The 21,082-nt window shown below is 37.7% G+C and overlaps 1 long non-coding RNA gene across 4 annotated transcripts in view; it reads right to left on the minus strand.

Annotated features, from left to right (window-relative positions):
• Window positions 1–21,082, minus strand: part of LOC147343611 (uncharacterized) — a 729,471-nt gene that overhangs the window by 588,679 nt on the left and 119,710 nt on the right. For all 4 annotated transcript variants that reach the window (XR_015156273.1, XR_015156274.1, XR_015156271.1 and 1 more), the window contains exon 5: window positions 12,502–12,572. This is a non-coding gene — a long non-coding RNA (uncharacterized LOC147343611). The remainder of the gene's footprint in view (window positions 1–12,501; window positions 12,573–21,082) is intronic.

Consider the following 21,082-nt stretch of genomic DNA (forward strand, 5'->3'; position numbering starts at 1 on the left):
CTGACAAATAGCTGACAATTTGGGAAACTTTTTGTTGCATAGTTTCATACAAAATAAATTATTGAGGAAAGATTCATAATAAATTAATGTATTGAGGTAGGTCTAGACTCAATAAGATTACATTAAAATCTCATTTCATTCTATTAAAAATTCAATAAAATGATGCTAATTAAATGAGGCAATCGGTAAGAACAGGAGATTTACTTGATGTTTCATCCATTCTCCTTCACTGTTAGGTTTCATTTTTAACAGCCTGTTGACAGCGATTCCCTCCTGACAGCACCAGAGCTAGAATCATGAGTCAGCTTTGAAATCAACATGGAAAAAAAAGTGGTCCTCAAATTGCCATTTACCACATCTGTCTCTCCAGATAATTGAATTCTCGTTGAAAATACATTATTGGAGATGTACTAGAAATAGCAGGAAAGAGAAGGAAGTCAGTAAGTGGAAGCACTAAAAATATAGACTAAAGAACAGCATGATACATAAGAAAATAATTTAGAAAGTTGTCCTTGCTGTAATTTCTAACGCATTTCCACTTGGAGATGAGCCCCCAAAAGACTAATCCATTCCTACTTTTATTTATGCACTGCAGGCTTCAGCTTAAAGAGGTGTGGTGTGCTTGCTGGGCCTGCTGATTTTAAGTGTCGTAGCCCAGGGCTTAGTCTATGGAAACACCCTGATAATGGATCCAACCACACTGCTGAACAGTCCACCCACCAAGTCTCAGCTGGCTTAGCCTATTATAAAAACTCATAATCATTCTGCATATGGGATCAGAGTGTAGCAGCCTCTGAGGTGCTGGCAAAGAGCAATTTTATTTAGCTAATCTCTAAGTAACCCAGAGGAAGTGTTGTGGCAGATAGTATTGAAGTCTTCTTTCCAGTCTTTTGTTATGTTAGATTCATAGACTCAATGAGGGATTAAGCCTCATTGACCTTGCCCCGGATTTTGAGTATGCTTTCCCCAACTTTTCATAACTCCAGGCCCTTTGTAAGACCAGCCCTAACCAACTAGTGTACTTGCTTTAATGGCTATTCTAAACAATCAAATTCCAGGGTAACTAAGGAACGAGAACTAGCTTAGACTTTCATTACCTAGGAATTTGCCCAATAAAACTGAAGAGAACAGTGAAATACTTGTAGAGTATCTTAATTATTTTCTGATGAGAATTCTGAATCAGGAAGACCTGAGCATGTGGAAAAATACTCTTAGTTATAATGGGATTTTACCAAACTGAAATGTTAAGAGAATGGACTGTGAAAATGCCACATCTTCTTTAACACCCACACTCACTACTCTAGAGTTGCTTACAACTCTAACATGGAAACACTGGGTTGAATATGAAATTCAAACCTCAGTTCTTTTACATGCCCAAAGTTTGCAAAAAGAACTTGCCCAGATTAATAACTGCAACCATTTCCTTTCAAAAATCATAGGCCTTGTGAATTATAGATGTAACTCTGTACAACCCTTCTATGTACACATAGAAGAAAAGAAAAGAATGTCTTTTCCCTTTCATTATTCCACTTCTCTTTTTTTAACTTAAAAAAAGATAAATATGGTTTTCAAAGTCATAGATCTCAGCATTACCCATATTTTGTGCAGGAAATCAGAGGAAAATTGAAGATAATTATTTCTCCAGTGTGTTCTCTCTCTCCACACACTCACACACACACACATATATATGCACATTATATACATAAATATATGTATATGTATACATGCATATATGCATACATATCCCACATACATACATATATATGCACATACATGCATACATATATGCATACATATTCCACATATATATGCACATACATGCATACATATATGTATACATACATATTCCATATATATGCACATACATGCATACATATATGTATACATACATATTCCACATATATGTGCACATACATGCATACATGTATGTATACATGCATGTTCCACACATATGCACATACATGCATACACATATAAATATATGTATGTAAGTACATGTGTGCGTGTGTGCACATACATATATGTGTACATGTATGTGTGTATGTATACATGCATATTCCACATACATATACATATATATATATATACATACACACACACACACACGAAAACTACTCAGCCATAAGAAAGAATGCAATTTTGCCATTTGCAACAGCATGGATGGACCTTGAGGGTATCATGTTTAGCAAAATAAGTTAGACAGAGAAAGACAATAATTGTACAATATCACTTATATGTGAAATCTAAAAATAAAAGGAATGGACATAACAAAAACAGACTCACAGATATAGAGAACAAACTAGTGGTTATCAGCAGTGGATTAATAGGCACAAATTACTATGCATAAAGTAAGCAATCTATAAGGATATATGGTATAGCACAGGAAAAGATGGCCATTATTTCATAAATAATTTTAAATGTGACATATAAAATATTGAATTATTAAGTTGTGTACCTGGAACTAATGTAATATTGTAAATAAACTGTACCTGAATTTTAAAAAAAGACTCTGCAGAGGAATGGTATGGGGAGGGAGGAGGGAGGAGGGTTCAGGATGGGGAACACATGTATACCTGTAGCGGATTCATTTTGATATTTGGCAAAACTAATACAATTTGTAAAGTTTAAAAATAAAATAAAAGTTTAAAACAAATAAAAATAAAAAAAGACTCTGAGAGGGGCTTCTCTAGTGGTCCATTGATTAGGACTTCACCTTGCAATTCAGGAGGGTGTGGGTTCAATCCCTGGTGGGGCAGCTAAGATTCCACATGCCTCATGGCCAAAAAAAACCAAAACATAAAACAGAAGCAACGTCGTAACAATTCAATAAAGTCTTTTTAAATGGTCCACATGAAAAGAAGAAAAAAAAACTTAAAACGCTAAAATTAATTTAGAAAAGACTGAAGAATGAAAGCTGATTGCAAGATAAAAGGACACCAGAGTTACTGAAGTAAGAGACAGCAGTCTTACCATGAGGAGAGGGAGATACAGCTTTTGGGGGGCAATGAGCATCTTTTGGTAGTCTGGGGAAGCCAATATACCCTTTCTTAGAACAATGTTTATAAACATGTAGAACAAAGGAGTAAGATAAGACCCAATTACCTGAAAATACAGTTTTCACTATGAACCACTGATTAGTGGTCCCTGAAGTCTAGGTAAATACTCCTACCTGGAGTTCAAGGCCAAATTATGAGATAACTTCCAAGCTAAGGAATGAAACGGTGGTGATAAAGAATGAAGCAGTTTAGGACTGGGACATCACCGTGGTTACCCACTGCAACCTATTTAAAAAGGAAGCCATTCAGTGGGAAGACAGCAGCTGATGGTTTAAGCCAGAGCTAAGACTGAACAAAATGAAGACTCTGAATTAAAGCTAAGGACCCCAGAAGTGGGCTTTATTAGATTGGGACATTCCACCTCCTCCCTCTCTGAAAGATGCTATCTTTCCTCATCAGAGGGTTGTTCTACTTTAGAATTTAGAACTGGCGTCTTCTGTGATTAGAGTTAACCATGTGTGTGACTTTATTCATTCAGCCCTCTCCCTCACTCCAGAAGTTCAGTCTTTCAGTGAGATGTTTAATGAGCAGCTCAGAAAACTGCTTTTTGACATCGATTACCTGCTTCTGAGGAACACAGCCTCATTTAGACTCTGAATTTGAAAGATTCAAATGCTACAAGTCCGTGCACATACACCGAAGACAACCATGGGGATCTCACTGTTTGGATCTGCAACAGAGCACGTAATGAACTCCTAGACTACCTCTGCAGTGCCTAACTCAGCATCACTGCAGAGTGCTCCAGGACTCAGACAGACAGTGTTAGTTTCTGGGGGTATCTGGGAGGCAAGTTTGTTTCCTCTGGGGAGCCAAAACTGATTTCTGTGTTTGAGGAAACTTGAGTTACCAAGACTTTAAACTGGCTCCTAGCGGACAGGGTTAGGGCTTCTGGACAACAATATTGAGAAGGAAAAGCCAGCACTAAATAGGGACTTGAAAGGGGTGAGAATCTGTCCCCTCAAGTCACTGCAGCTCATGAAGAAGTATGCAGCCACAGCCGATTAGAACAAGCCATAATCAAGAAAGAGACCTGCTCAAAATACCAAAGACTGAGTACTCAAGGAGCTTCCCTGGTGGCTCAGACGGTGAAGAATCTGCCTGCAATGCAGTACTGCCTTGTTCAAAGCACATCAACTATCACCCCTAGCTCACTGCAGTGTATAAACTGTGACCACTATTATCAATTGTTCCTTGCTGCTGCTGCTAAGTCGCTTCAGTCGTGTCCGACTCTGTGCGACCCCATAGACGGCAGCCCACCAGGCTCCCCCGTCCCTGGGATTCTCCAGGCAAGAACACTGGAGTGGGTTGCCATTTCCTTCTCCAATGCATGAAAGTGAAAAGTGAAAGTGAAGTCGCTCAGTCGTGTCTGACTCCTGGCAATCCCATGGACTGCAGCCTACCAGGCTCCTCTGTCCATGGGATTTTCCAGGCAAGAGTACTGGAGTGGGGTGCCATTGCAATTGTTCCTTATGTAGGTACAAATTGCTAACTGAAATTAACTGCAGTTTCATATGGATATCACAGATCTTTCTCTTTTTTAATTTTATTATTGTTATTATCATCACTATTTGGTGATAAAGTGAAAGTTGCTCAGTCATGTCTCTTTGCAACACCATGGACTGTGTAGCCCACCAGGCTCCTCTGTCCATGGAATTCTCCAGGCAAGAATACTGGCATGGGTAACCATTCCCTTTCTCCAGGGGATCTTCCCAACCCAGGGATTGAACCCAGGTCCCCTGCATTATAGGCAGATTCTTTATTGTCTGAGCCACTGGGGAAGCCCATTGTTATCACTGTCATCGTTGTCTGGTGGGAGGGACATGTTAAAGGCATGCACAAGATGCAAACAATATTTCAAAAACACTAGCATCTTTCCTAATATATTTCTAAGGAGAGTAAATGCCAATAAGCTACCTACTCCCTGCTGAGATGATGCTCTTAACTGTCATTGTTCAATTCCTGGAGATAATATTAGAAAGCACATAGAGTACATTCAATTTGGCAACCCACAACTAGAACAGGAAATTTATTGAGAAATCAATCAGCCAAATTCCAAATGGATAGTCAGCAAGCTAAAGGAAGGGTATAAAGCTTAGACTACAGTGACAGCAAAATAGGTCCTAACCTTTTCAACTGTATCTGCGAAAAGAGGTGCTGAAGTGTCTGGAAAATCGAATGTATGTTTACTGTCTATTTAAAAAAATGGTGTATGGAACAAAAAATCTCCTAACAGCCCAGGAGTGCACAAATCAGATGCTTGCTCTCACCCTGGTGTTACAATGTAGCGATTACATTCCTTCATTCAAGTTATGCTGCTGTAGTCCAAGGACTACTATATACTGAGTCACCCAAGGCATAGATCTTCCTTAGCCTTTGAATGATTTCAGAAACCTCATAGGAAAAAAACAACATTAATGAAGATGTGCTTCATCTAGAAAGATGAAAAGAGACAGGTTTCTGTACAAATTGTGACCTATTAATTTTGGCCACTTCATGTGAAGAGTTGACTCATTGGAAAAGACTCTGATGCTGAGAGGGATTGGAGGCATGAGGAAAAGGGGACGACAGAGGATGAGATGGCTGGATGGCATCACCAACTCGATGGACATGAGTTTGGGTGAACTCCAGGAGTTGGTGATGGACAGGGAGGCCTGGCGTGCTGCAATTCATGGGGTCGCAAAGAGTCGGACACGACTGAGCGACTAAACTGAACTGAACTGAATGGCTAATTCAGAATTTATCTCTGCAGAGTCATTTCCTGACTTGCCCCCTCCAACAACAACAAAAAAAAGGTAAGAAAGAAATTAGACAGTGATTCAGCTTGTGATTTAATATTCAAGAGCCTAACAAATATACTTGGCGAAAATCCAGCCTTATTTCACCCTCCTGACTTTGATAAAGTGTTCCTGGTTCAAACAGATGACTCTGACACTAGGCTGGAGGCACTGCTGTCTCTGATAATGAAAGAAGAGAAACAGCCCGTAATGTGTACATTCAAGAAACTTTTAAAAGGCAAAACTCTGTAACTTTCTATCTCAAGGAAAGCCTTGGTCTTCTAAAAAGCTGATCTATTCAGTAGGCTTGTTGAAATTTTATTATTAAATAAAATTCAAAAGGAAGAAAGGCAACACTTGTGTTTAAGCAATATTTTGTTGGAGAGTTTAAACAGAATTATAATAATGTTGGTGAGATACAAGTGTTTAACACAGTATAATGAATATAATCGATTTACAAAGTAAGCAAATGATCAAATATTATGCAAGGAAATATATATGACTTTAAAAGAGTCCCTAAACTCCAAGGACTTTTTTCACATAATGTAATATACATAGACACTTGGTTGGTTTTCAAACTGGAGAAGACATTTATTGACATACAAACACACCTAAATTTTAAGTTCTGCTCTTTTGCTTTCTATTTTGTCATTTTGGCTCTCTTCATTTACCTCTAAAATGTGCTTTTCTGTGTCTCCAGAACATTTTTATAATACATTGCTTTTATTAGCTTTCAGTGTTTGCAATAATTGTCTTGTATTTTTAAGTTTTAAACATTCCCTTTATAATCTGTTTTGATCATTCGTCAGCTCTCCTCTCACAGCCCATTCCCCTTGAACAAGTCAGCTGAAAAGTTTACACATACTAATTCTTTTGTTCAACCAGCCACACTCTAATTCCAGCAGTGACAGTGGGAGAAATATATGGAGACCACGGATCCCCAAACACTATCCATTAAAGCCATTCTCAGTAATTGACTTAATGAAGGTGTTTTACGATTTTTGTGATAAGTATCAATTTTATATACTCTGCCACTTTACAAATCAAAAGAAATGAATCCATTATACATGATTTTGAAGGTAAGGACATTTCTGATGGAATTTGAAATTATTAAGGAATCTCAAGGGCATTAAGCCTAAAAATAAAACCATTAGATCTTCTAAATGAATGGAGTCAAAATAGGGAGATCATGTACATGTAGAGTTTGTCCTTCCCCCACAGTCTCTGAAATTGGAAACACACCAACAAGAGGAAGTAATAACACTGCAGTCGAATACTCAAAGTCCAATTTTTACTCACATTGATTATTTTTAACATTTTGAAGTATCATTTTTGTACCTCCATCTGAAAGTAGTTATAAGACTAGAATTCCGGGGTTATGTTCACTCTGGTATTTTATGAAAACAATATTTTTCCTAGTTATATTGGGAGGGGAGCAAAATGAAAAAATATTATGACAGGGATAACTTTCTAATTAACACTCTGTATTTCTGCCCTAACTCTCACTAGCTGGAAAACATAAGCTTTCACTGTAGGATTATCGGCTGATAAATACAACACAGAAGGAAACAGAAATTCTCCTTCAGACTTAAATTGAGTTTTTACCTTGCTTCTCTTTTCTCATCTGTGAACTCAGAAAATGAGATATCATCAGTTTAAAAGGGAAAGCCTAAAGTTATTTCTGAGCCCTTAAATCTCTGACTTAATTCATTTCTGAAACAGATCAATGCTCATCAAAATTGTCGGCCCCATCTCACCCAGTCATTCTTGATGATAAAGTAAAAGAGGTGATACACATGGTCAGTCACCCCTTAAAAGAGAGAAACATGTTATCTTAATAGCATTCATTCCAAATCTACAGTGTATGTCATGGCTGTTTGGCCAGAAATGTTCTATATCTGTGCTTCTAATATCACTCAGAAAGGTGTCAATAAAATATGGTGTTTGAACTCTATCACAAGAGGCTTTCAGTACTCCTGGATGTTAGTTTGCCATCTTTTTCCAACTTTATTAAGGAGAGTGTTTGTGAGGACTAGGGGCTTGCGTAAAATGAAAAATTCACTATTCTATCTGTCAACCCAAAGTTTGGTCCTGTGGTTTCTGAACTTCCTTCAATTCAAATATATGTTAGTTAGAGCTCTTAACAGGACTGCATAGCCAATGAATTATTTTTCTCATTCATTCCACAAACAACTTCAATCTATCTACATGGTGGACTCCTGGTGAGGAACACAACATTCTAGAAGTTAAATGCAGTAAGATGTCTACAAAAAAAAAAATCAAAGGAGTTTATGTTAAGTAGGGCACTAAATGAAGAATGGTGAGTCCATTTCAGTGAAATCCACTCTCTTCTAAAATGTTAAGGTTCACGAAAAGTCAACCATTCGATAATAACATTTTTAGGAATTATATTTAATATTAGTTCTATGTATACTAAAAACACTAGGGAAATCATGAGTAAGGTTATACCAATAAAGTGGATGCTGATACAAAATCAAGTATTCTTTGTGTATTAACATTGACAATCTACTAAAGATCTAGTTTTCAAATCAAATTTTGGGAAAATATTGATAATGCACTGAAGAGCCTTAAAGAAGCATTGCAGACTTCTTATCTTTTACCTCTAGACAAATGATTCGTTCTTCTTAAGCTATTTGGGCTAACATCTATTATTACTTTCTAGGTACTGTTGATATTAGAACTATTTGAGTCTCTCCATGGCTCCAACAAACACTCCTTAAGCAAATAATGGCATTCATTGGAATTGAAAAGCATTTGTACATCAAAGTCAAATGTCAATCTTGGGAATAGCTCCTCCTTTCACAAAAGAATCTATCTAGTTCTAACGTTTGAGGTATACCATTACTATTGGGAAGGAATGGAAGCCGATTCTTGACATAAAACTCAAAAAAAAAAAAAAAATTACTAGTGGATTTCAAAATACATTGTCCAATTCCTTCATCAACAGCTCATCTAGGCAGTATTAGTAAAGCAGAAAAGATGAATTCTCAGATAAGGCTAGATTTTAGAAGAGAGTCTAAATTAAACTTGTTTTATTACTGAAATAAGTCATTTTAAAATTATCTTGTCATATAAATTTGGTTTAGTTTTTCTTAATTTACAACATAAATTATCATATTTTAATCTTCAAATATTGAACATAGAGTCAATGCCAAGGCAAAACTACGCTTATTAAAACACTACATTTTCCCTTAATCTTTAGCTATTAAACTTGTCTCAAATAAATAACTCTTCTAGCATGTTAATGCATAACTAAGAAAGTATGTGTAGTTCCTGAAGTAATCCACAAGTTAAAGGAATTGCTGTCAGCTAAAGAAGTTACCGTTTATGCTCATGTGAGAATGTTAATTTCAGTAACAACAACAACAAAACCACTTACAGACATGTTACACAAGCTGTTAAATGCAAAATAAAGGAGTCTTTGAAGGCCATTTAGTGTTGGGATGAAAACCAAAGCATTGAACAACATAGTTCAGGCTAAAATCCCTAGATGCCATTATGTTTTAAAATAATATGAACAGCATTCTTAAAGAAATTTCCATGGGATGACTCCCCCAACTTGCTTAATGAAGCATGTGTTTTGCTACATGTTCCTTGTAATAAAGTGGTTCAACGAATCTCAAAAGTATTGAAATAATGACTCACGTAGTATCCTGCATACCAATAATCTACATTTGTGTGCCTGTGTGCTCAGTCATGTCTGACTCTCTTCGACCCCATGGACTGTAGCCCACCAGACTCCTCTGTCCATGCGATTCTCCAGGCAAGAACACTGGAGTGGGTTGCCATGCCCTCCTCCAGGGGATCTTCCTGACCCAGGGATCAAACCGAAGTCTCCTGCATTGCAGACTCATTACTGTCTGAGCCACCAGGGAGCACTATCCCACTAAAATAATGCTTTGATTTAATGACTTAATGTGATTCAAATGGATTCTAGTTGCTCATTATTTTCTATTTTAGGTCTTTACATAATATTGTTTCATAAAATTTTCTATTTTATAATATCTTCAATATTAACAATCTATTTGATTTCCTTTGATCTTCAAAAGCACCAAAACCTGTGTACCAAGAATCCAGGATTCATATGTTTTCATTAATCAAAACATCTAATTAATAAATATTTATCAGATATGAATTCTTGGTTTCAAAAAAACCAAAATTTAATTAGCCTACTCAATTGAGCATATATCATTGGCCTTGATTCAGAATCTGATTACTTTGTCTTAAATAATTGCCTTAATATTGTTTTGTCAAGCCATAGTTAAAAGCAACACTACAATAGAATAGTTAGGCCATCTGCAAACAGTTCTAGTTGATTTTGCTGAAATAAATTTCTAGGCCCAAGATAGAACTACGTCTGCCTAGGATAACACAATAGCAAAGCAAAACTTACGTTAACTCTGATGTCTCTGTAAATGCTCTGCTTGACCAGAAATGAAGTACACCCAGTCAGCCAACTGCCAAATGCCAAGCCAACTCTGGGTCTTCTCACTCTAAACAAGGTTGACTCTGGCTGCAGTCAATCAGATATTTTCTATTTGTCTCTTCCTTGTTCTTTATTCTTTATCCTATAAAAGCTTCTTATCTCCCATCTCATTTTGCAGTTCTCTGCTTCATGTGGTATTAAATAAAGTGTGTATTAACCACCTAAATTGTCTTCTTTAATCATTTTGAACAATAAAAATTAATGAGAGTTTTCAATAAAACTACTTCTTCCATATTTTAACCCAATATAATTGTTTTCATGCTATAATCTCTCACACAAAAACTTTTCAGATAAGGCAAACACTTAACTTTAGCTTTGAAAGCATACAATTCACCAAGGTATGGAACTGACCAACACATAGATTTGGTTGCAGATAACCAAGTTATTTGACTTCCCAGGTTTATTTCTACATTCCCACAACGAGTGCCATGGAAGTAAATAGATAATAAATTATTTCCAATTTTATTACCACAAAATCATTCTTCTATAAATCAGCTCTCTCTGAGGCAGAGCTGTGCTATATTTGGATCTGATACTCTTTTTTAGGCAACAGAATAAAAATTTAATTCCAAAAGTAGGAAAATACCCCTAAAATTAATTGAGCACAATGTAATGACTTTTTAAAATTAAAAACGTGATGCTATTATTTGGGAACTGATATTTGAAATATCTCACAATATTTGATTAAAAGGTTCACCCATCAGTGGTATTTAAGATTACATGAAGTTCCCTAGGGTGTGCCTTCCTGAAGCTCCCTGATGTTGGGGATTTCTTTCTATGTAACCGTCTTCTCATTTGAAAACAACACAGTACTACTGAAGTTTGGCTTCCCAAGTGGCACAGTGGTAATAAATCTGCCTGCCAATTTAGGAAACATGGGTTCTATCCCTGGGTCAGGTAGATTCTCCTAGAGTTGGAAATGGCAACTCACTCCAGTACTCTTGCCTGGAAAATCCCATGGGCAGAAGAGCCTGTCGGGCTACAGTCCATGGGGTCACAAAGAGTTGACACAGATGAGTGACTAAGCACGCACTGAAGTCTGTTTTGCTGCACACCTGAATAAAATTATATCCCACTGGCCATTCCATTTTAAAACTTACTCACCTAAACATTAACTAGTTGGGTAACTAATTAAAACAATTGCAGTAAATAACTTGTTAAAGCCACAGCATTTTTTCAGAATTATCTAAGTCAATCACAGACTGTTAAGAATCTTGATGGTACTTGACAAATGTCACTATATATATTACAAGTATTCATACTATTTTACTGTATTCTGTTTTTAACATCTAGGGAAACTGAGTCACAGGGATTCAAGGGCTTATAAAAGATCAGAGATGAGACATTAATTCCAACACTAAAATTAAAGGCTTTCCAGATTCTACTCGTGAGTCTAACCTACCAGACCGTAAATTTCTCTTTTAAAAATCATTAAATTACCCTTTAGCTCAAGTGACAGAATAGTTCATTTCAGATACAAGGGTCTTTGGTTCAAGTGCCAAAATGGAAGGATTTGTCATAAAACCGCAAAAAGAAGTTTGATTAAAGAACCTTTAATGAAGATCTGACATTTAATCTGCTCTTTTATTGGATAAGATCTTTAAATATTCTCTCCTTATGAATTCGTTTCATATTCACTTGAATGGTACTTGATCATAGGCATATGACTGTCTGCTGGTACTAAAAGAAGATAATTAAGCAATATGTTCTGCCAAGGACCTCACCACCCTATAACATCCATCATCCCACTTGGAGAATTAATAACTTGAGTAATGTTGCCATGACATCATAATGAGAATGTTTCATATCCTGCAGATTCTTTGTCAATTGGACCTGCTCTAAGGTCAAATGCTGGCAGCTTTATAATAAAATTTTTATATGTTTGCTGTGCCCCTTCTGAGGGATTTCCCCTTGACACAAGTAAAGAAAAATGCCAACAAGACTTAGACGGTCATTAGGTTTTTAAAGACACTTTCTCAGATGCCAATTACCTCTGAACACTCTACCACCATGCATTGACAAAAATATTGTATTACTTGTACAAAGTATCAAAGACAGTTGCATTATCTAGTAACATAGATACAGATATGCTGAAATAATATACTAAGCAATACAGCCATACTTGAAACGTCAGTTTTAAAATAAATAGACCCATGAAACTTACAGTTGAAGGTCTAGCAGCATTTTTTTTTTCTTTTTTCTTTTCCCTTGTGAAGTTTCCAGTTGACTAGAAAGCTGTAAAAAGTCAAAGAGATATCCAAAATTGAAATTCTACTCTAGACTGTGTTAAACTCTCACCCAAAGCTTCATCTCAACAACAAAAAGACATTAAAAGTAAAGAGAAGTCAAAAGAGTAACAGTAAAAATTTGATCTTCTGAATCTAAGTCAATAGCAGAAATGTGTACATGCATGTGTGTGTGTGTCTGTGTGTGGCTTTTATTCACATAAAGGTAACAGTAAGAGTCTGTAACAGAAAAACACTTACTCCCACGCTCAAAAAGAAAATGTATTTCCACATCAACAGTACTTTTCCATGACTAACCAAAACTAAAGTAAAACAAGTGAATCTACACTTGTGGCCTTAAATTGGTTTATATAGAGAGGAATCTGAGCCTTTTGTGAACCCTTTGGAAGACAGAAAAGACTAAACTGTACCTTGAGGTTTGGGGAACCCATGGACAGATTTTTGCCCTCAAAGAAGTTCATAGAAAATGTTTTTCCATTGACTCTTAAGGGAATATGATTTACTTTATCAAGACTTTTAATGTTATATTCAACTCTTAAAGTCTCAGGGGACTGAAATCAAACTATTAGATCAGATAAAGATATCTGGGGAAAAGGCTTAAACTATATTGCATTTTTTTGGTGAGAAAATAAATCAGTAGAAACATAAACTGATAAAGGATTTTTCTCCAGAGACCTTAACAGAAGAATGGCACATGAGCATGTAAAAGACGCTCCACATTAATGTCGTTAGGGAAATGCAAATTCAAGCAACAAGATCCTATTATACAACTACGGTGTGTGCCAAGCCACTTCAGTTGTGTCTGACTCTGCAACCCCATGGACTGTAACCAGCCAGGCTCCTGTCCATGGGATGCTCTAGGCAAGAATACTGGAGTGGGTTGCCATTTCCTTCCTCAGGGATCAAACCCACATCTCTTACGTCATTGGCAGGTGGGTTCTTCACCACTAGCGCCACCTGGGAGACCCTGCTGTGGGTGGGGGGGTGTCAGTTGCTCTGTTGTATCCAACCCTTTGCAAACCTATGGACTGTAGCCTGCCAGGCTCCCCTGTCCATAGGATTCTCCAGGCAAGAATAATGGAATGGGTTGCCATTCCGTTCTCCAGGGGATCTTCCCAACCCAGGGATAGAACCCAGGTCTTCTGCATTGCAGACAGATTCTTTACTACCTGAGCCACCAGGGAAGCTCTACTAGAAAGGGCAAAATCTAAAACACCGACAACAACAAATGCTAGTGAGAAAGTGGAATGACGGGACTGTCATACATTACGGGGGGGAGTGCACGATGACACACCGCTTAGGAGGACAGTTTGGAGAACACTTACAAAACTAAATGTACTCTCACCATGTGATCCAGTGATCATGCTCCTTATTTACCCTAAGGAACTAAAAACTTATGTCTACACAAAAACCTGCACATGGACGCTTATAGCAGCTTTATTCATAATTGTCAAAACTTGGAAGCAATGAAGATGTCCTTCCATAGGTGAACAGATAAACTGTGGTATATCCAGACAGTGGAATAGTATTCAACACTAAAAAGAAATAAACTATTAAGCCATAAAAAAAATCATGGAAGAATCTTAAATGTGTATCACTAAGTGAAAGAAGCCAATTGGAAGGTTATATACCATATGATTCCAACTACATGACATTCTCAAAAAGGCAAAACTATGAAGAGAGTATAAAGATTAGTGAGATGGGAGGGTGGAAAGATGAGTAGAATATATAGGGCTTTAAGGCAGTGAACATACTCCATATGATGTTATCATGATGAATATATATCCTTACACTTTTATCCAAAACCCACAGATTGAACATCAAACATGAACCATAAATCTACAGACTTTGCATGATTTTGATGTGTCAATGTAGATTCATCTTTGGCAAAAAAAAGAAGTACCATTCTAGTAAGTGATGATAATGGGAGAGGCTATGCATGTTTAGGGCCAGTGACTAAGTGGGAAATCTCTGAATTTCTTTTTCAGATTTATTGTAACCCTAAAATATTTTAAAAACATTAAGTCTTTTTAAAAGTCAAAGTAGTCATCCACAGTATTTTCTTCCTGAGCTTAGTTTTATGCATGCCATGGATCATTTTTTCTCTCCAGTTTAAGAGGGAGATTTAAGGAGTTTCTCTTTGTTCTAAAGATTTCACATGTCTAGAAAGGAATGGAACCGAGTTGGGTCTCTGGGTCTCTGCTTAGATGCCTCACAGCACACGCATAGTGGGCGGTGACTGTTCTCACTTCTCATCCTCCCAGTTCTCATCTACCCAGTGGACTCCATGTTCCGTAAAGACCTTGGCTTCTCATGACAAAGCCCAACTTCCAAACACAGCACTTGATCAATAGCACAATGACCAATAAAATGTGTTGAATGAATGTCAGTGAACAGAAATGAAAAATGTCCCAAGTCAGTCTCTGAAATTATAAATATATGAAAATGGGTGGAATTGTTTGAAAGCAAAACTATTAAAAGAAACTAGAATTACTGCTGATAGAAAAAAGCCAATCTTTCTAAACGCTAGGTAGAACTTTTCACTTTATTTCAGCAATCAACACTTTACATGATTTTGAATTTTTACAAATTCCCAGAAGCTTTAGAAAGACACCTCTCTCAATAGACGCAAATATTTTCCTATGAAACATATCATATTTTGACATTTGTCCTTTTTATGAAACATGTATTAGTGTTTCTGCTTATTGATTTGATCTCAACACCTCTAAACTGTAAATGAAATACTTTTCCCATATTTGAATTAATATTTTGATCCTTTGTGGATGGGCTTGTATTGGATACTCAATTTCTTAGCTTTTATATAATTTTTTTGTTTTATGTTCCAGAAATTTAGCCCACTTTCAATTTCTTTTCTTTTCAAATATTTTTTAAGATGATGCTGGCTTCAATGTACAGAGAAAAAAATGCAAACTTGGGTTCATAAATTGTTTTTGAGTACCTGAGTTTCTTCTTCCTTTATTTTAACTAAGAAATAAATAAAAATCCTCCACTTAAATGCTTTGACATGATTGATTCTGTTGGTTGACTCTATCATGAAATAAAGTCACCTTTAGAAAATGACAGAAAATAAAATAAATGGTGGGGATGTTTATTCTCTGATATTTTTATCAGACCCCAAAGGAATAAGGAGGAAAATAATCTGTGCTTACCTTCCCCTAAAGCAACAGCTGTTTCTCAACAAAAGGAAAGGCCGCTGCTCTTGAGTACCTAAACCACCTTAAAATTCTTTCCTGTTCCCATTTTGCTTTTGCTCCGTACTCTAACATTTATAAACTTTCCATATGGCAAAGCAGATGAGGATCCCTTTGGGTATATCTTGTAAATACCAAATGAAATATCATAAGTGATAAAACGTTACAGTTGTCTAATTTGTAACGCCTCAAATGTTTCCCATGGTCTCTCAACTGTAGCCTCATATGTGTAGTTGAAAAACCATCCTTCTTCCTGTTGAACTGGAATAATTTACAGTTTCTTTCCGGAATTTCAGCCCTCAATTTAAGCAGTGCAATCAAAGCATCGTGTCAGTGGGAAAAAAGGAATATTTAACTTGGAAAACACTGAATGTTTTCTTTATCAGGTGCTGCTGCTGCTACTGCTGCTGCTAAGTCGCTTCAGTCGTGTCCGACTCTGTGCGACCCCATAGACAGCAGCCCACCAGGCTCCCCCCTCCCTGGGATTCTCCAGGCAAGAACACTGGAGTGGGTCACCATTTCCTTCTCCAATGCATGAAAGTGAAAAGTGACAGTGAAGTTGTTCAGTTGTGTCCGACTCTTCGTGGCCCCATGGACTACAGCCTACCAGGCTCCTCCGTCCATGGGGTTTTCCAGGCAAGAGTACTGGAGTGGGGTGCCATCGCCTTCTCCGGTTTATCAGGTGACTGGATACAAAATAAGCCAACACTAAGGAGAAATTTGGGGGCTTTGCAGGTGGCTCAGTGGTAGAGAATTCACCTGTCAATGCAGGAGACACTGGTTCAATTCCTGGGTTGGAAAGATCCCCTAGAGAAGAGAATGACTACCCACTCCAGTATTCTTGCCTGCCTGGAGAATTTCATGGACAGAAGAGCCTGGTGGGCTACAGTCCACGGGGTAGCAAAGAGTCAGACATGACTGAGCGATTGAACAACTATATGGACAAGGGTAGGAGCATGGCCCTGTGATAAACACACATAGTTCGTTAGAGGAACTCTATAACTCACACTGAATCAAATAAAATGGAATTGTTATATTATCACAGAGTAAAATCTGTTGGTCAGTAACTCTAATGAATACCATTTTCTGGGTACTACACACAAATATAAGTATTAAAATAGTTACCTTGAAGTTTTGAGACTATCCACAGATCTGAGAGATTTGCCATCAAATTACAAACTATTGTGTAAAGTAGAACAAAATGGCCCATGACCCTCTCTAGTTTTATTTTTTAAATATTGTCCCTATGAGCATTAGGGGCTTCTCCAGTGGCTGGGATAAAGAATCCTGCAATGCAGAAGACCCTGTTTCGATCCCTGGGTCAGGAAGATCCCCTGGAGAAGGGAATGGCTACTCACTCCAGTATTCCTGCCTGGAGAATGCTATGGATAGAGGAGTCTGGTGGGCTACAGTCCATGGGGTTGCAAAGAGTCAGACATGACTGAGTGACTAACACATACTAATGAGCACTGTCTCTCTTTTCAGTAAGTTTTCTCATCCAAGCAAAGTGGAAAATTGAAATGGTTCAGATGGAAACAGATATTTTGCTTAAATTATCTGGAAAAACATCTTATAATTGTCATGCTATGATCATGTAGACTTTGTCTCTATGTTACAAAGGTTTTTGGATCATTTCAATTATTTTAATCCCTCGTAATACAAATTATCAGTTCTCTTTTAGAAATTACAAATCTGGTACACTTGTTCTTTCATTTAGCACATATTTTTTAAGGTATAGACTTTACTAAACATGGAGAATTAAATTCAGTTCCCACCCAAAAGACAAACATAACAGATTTTAGCATAAAACATATAAACAGTAGCACGTTCTGTGGCTATACTAATGCTATAGATATATAGTTGGATAATTATTCTATTACTAACAAAGATCTGTGGGCACATGGAAGCCTAGAGAGGCGGGTCTGTGCCACAGTCAGATGAGAGAATAGTGTTAGTCATTCACAAATTTTACCAGTGCTATGTAAGTTAGAGAAATGGTGGTCACTGTAGAAATTCATTCATTTTCAGTGGACACAGGTCATCCCCTGGTGAAAGAGGCTCTAGTCAAATGCCCATAAACCTCGGATCACACCTACAATGGCTTCCTAATGACCATGGTCAAAACCTTCTCAACGGGTCAAAACATACAACACTTCAAAATGCAACCCACTATCTCCACAACTGTGCCACTATTCACCTAAACTAATCCTCTGGACCAGAACAGCCTGGTATTTTCTCTAGAACGTGCTGTGCCCATTCCTCCACATGCCCCTTTGGGAGGAGATTTTTGCACAGAAAAAAGAAAATACTACTCAGACACAACTTGGCTGAACTTCTAGCTCTCTCAGACTTTTCATTACTGGCGATGCCTCATTCCTCAGTGTCGGGTTTAAGTCCTACATACTTGGTCAAGCCTGTCCAGCCTCCATAGTCCTCACTGTTCTGTCTCCTCCACTATGTGGCACTTGTCTGCTTCATTCATTTGGAATGCAACATGTGTCATGGCCTTCCATCTGTGTATGTGTGTGTGTGATGTGTACAACAACATATGCAGGAAGTTATTAAACACACATTTATATTATATATATATATATAAGTTTATATGTATATATTTATATATGTATGAGTGCATGCTAAGTCACCTCATGACATGCTAAGACACCTTTTGTCTGACTCTTTGCAACCCCATGGACTGTAGCCTACCAGGCTCCTCTGTCCGTGGGATTCTCCAGGCAAGAATACTGGAGTGGTTTGCCATGCCGTCTTCCAGGGGATCTTTCAGACCCAGCAATTGAACCCGCGTCTCTTATGTCTCCTGCATTGGCAGGCTGATACTTTACCACTAGGACCACCTGGGAAGCCCTATATATGCATACTTACAATTATTATTGTGCATTAATACACTGTTGAATGTATTAGTATTTTATATAATTTCATTATACATTGTTTATAATTAATATACTATGTATGAGACATATATTGTCACCCTGCTTATTTAACATACGCAGAGTATATCATGAGAAACGCTGGGCTGGAGGAAGCACAAGCTGGAATCAAGATTGCCGGGAGAAATATCAATAACCTCAGATATGCAGATGACACCACCCTTATGGCAGAAAGTGAAGAACTCTTGATGAAAGGGAAAGAGGAGAGTGAAAAGGTTGGCTTTCAGCTCAACATTCAGAAAACTAAGATCATGGCATCTGGTCCCACCAATTTATGGGAAGTAGATGGGGAAACAGTGGAAGCAGTGTCAGATTTTATTTTTTGGGGGGCTCCAAAATCACGTAGATGGTGACTGCAGCCATGAAATTAAAAGACGCTTACTCCTTGGAAGGAAAGTTATGACCAACCTAGATAGCATATTGAAAAGCAGAGACATTACTTTGCCAACAAAGGTCCATCTAGTCAAGGCTATGATTTTTCCAGTGGTCATGTATGGATGTGAGAGTTGGACTGTGAAGAAAGCTGAGCGTCGAAGAATTGATGCTTTTGAACTGTGGTGTTGGAGAAGACTCTTGAGAGTCCCTTGGACTGTAAGGAGATCCATCCAGTCCATTCTAAAGGAGATCAGTCCTGGTGTTCTTTGGAAGGACTGATGCTAAAGCTGAAACTTATTTATATTTAAAATATAAATATATTAAGCAATCTCAATGTGTTAATTTTATTATAACTATCTTGTATTTTTTATGATATAACATACATCATCAGTTCAGTTCAGTCGCACAGTCATGTCTGACTCTGTGCGACCCCATGAATCGCAGCATGCCATGCCTCCCTATCCATCACCAACTCCCGGAGTTCACCCAGACTCATGTCCATCGAATCAGTGATGCCATCCAGCCATCTCATCCTCTGCCATTCCCTTCTCCTCTTGCCCCCAATCCCTTCCAGCATCAGAGTCTTTTCCAGTGAGTCAACTCTTTGCATGAGGTGACCAAAGTACTGGATTCAGCTTTAGCATCATTCCTTCCAAAGAAATCCCAGGGCTGATCTCCTTCAGAATGGACTGGTTGGATCTCCTTGCAGTCCAAGGGACTCTCAAGAGTCTTCTCCAACATCACAGTTCAAAAGCATCAATTCTATAGATATACACAAATATATATATAAGAATATATATTTGAAATGTACTTATTCAAGATATTACACATTTCAAGATATTATGTACAAGATTATATTCTATGTATGCTGCTTCTACTGCTAAGTCGCTTCAGTCATGTCTGACTCTGTGCAACCCCATAGACGTAAGCCCACGAGACTCCCCTGTCCCTGGGATTCTCCAGGCAAGAACACTGGAGTGGGTTGCCATTTCCTTCTCCAATATAAGAATATAAATAGTGTAGCACAGGGAGCTCAGGCAATGTTCTGTGACAACCTAGAGAGATGGGATGCAGGAGGGTGGGAGGGAGGCTCTAGAGGGAGAGAATATATGTATACTTAACAGCTGATTCACACTGTTGTACAGCAGAAACCAATACAACATTGTAAAGCAGTTATCCTCCAATTAAAAATTTAAAGTAAATAAATAGTATATGTCCAAGAATATATAGTCACATACAACAGGTATATAATCTTTTCTCTCCTGCCAGGTCATAAACTTCATGTCCTAATACTCCTTCTGTACATCAAGTACATTTTTCATGAAAGATGGTTAGCAGCAGCATACGGAACAAAAGGAGGGCACAAGGAAACCACACTTGGGACCGCTGGCAGCTGCATGATAGTATTTAAACAATTTCCCACCTCCTGCCTGCTTGGCCCATGGTTTTTCTGATCCGGGATTCCCAGGAGAAGGCTGTCAGATTATCTTGAGGAGGTTCCCATCCACCCCCCACCCCTTTCTAAAGAGTAAGATGTTAGAAAAGAAAGCAGATGTGGAAGTAGCATGCAAATGACCTCCCCACTACTAATCAGGGTATGGAAAATAGGAAAGGAGCATTTTGAAAGAGTGCAAATTGAAGTAGAATGGGATTGTCACAGTGTGAATATTGTTCATACATAAGATGTTTTAAAAAACAGTGAGACCGAAGAAAAGTTAACCAAGGGGTTGAACTAAAAATTCTCAGATAAACAATCTTATAAGATTGTTTATCCATTAAAGAAACTCAGATTAAAGCACATTTTGAAATGCCTATCAAATTACTGAGTGCTTTACTTTTTAGTGATAGTGGTCAATATTGACCCTGGTGTAGCAGTCATTCTCTGGTAGCAGTGTATCTTGGTAAAACCATTTCATGAAAAACCTTGGTAGCAAATTTCAAGACTGACAATCTCAGATTAATGATCT

Source organism: Bos grunniens, chromosome 27, assembly GCF_055505025.1.
Source record: "Bos grunniens cultivar Pamir isolate PY7600 chromosome 27, Bosgru_T2T1.0, whole genome shotgun sequence".
NCBI classification, from domain to species: domain Eukaryota; kingdom Metazoa; phylum Chordata; class Mammalia; order Artiodactyla; family Bovidae; genus Bos; species Bos grunniens.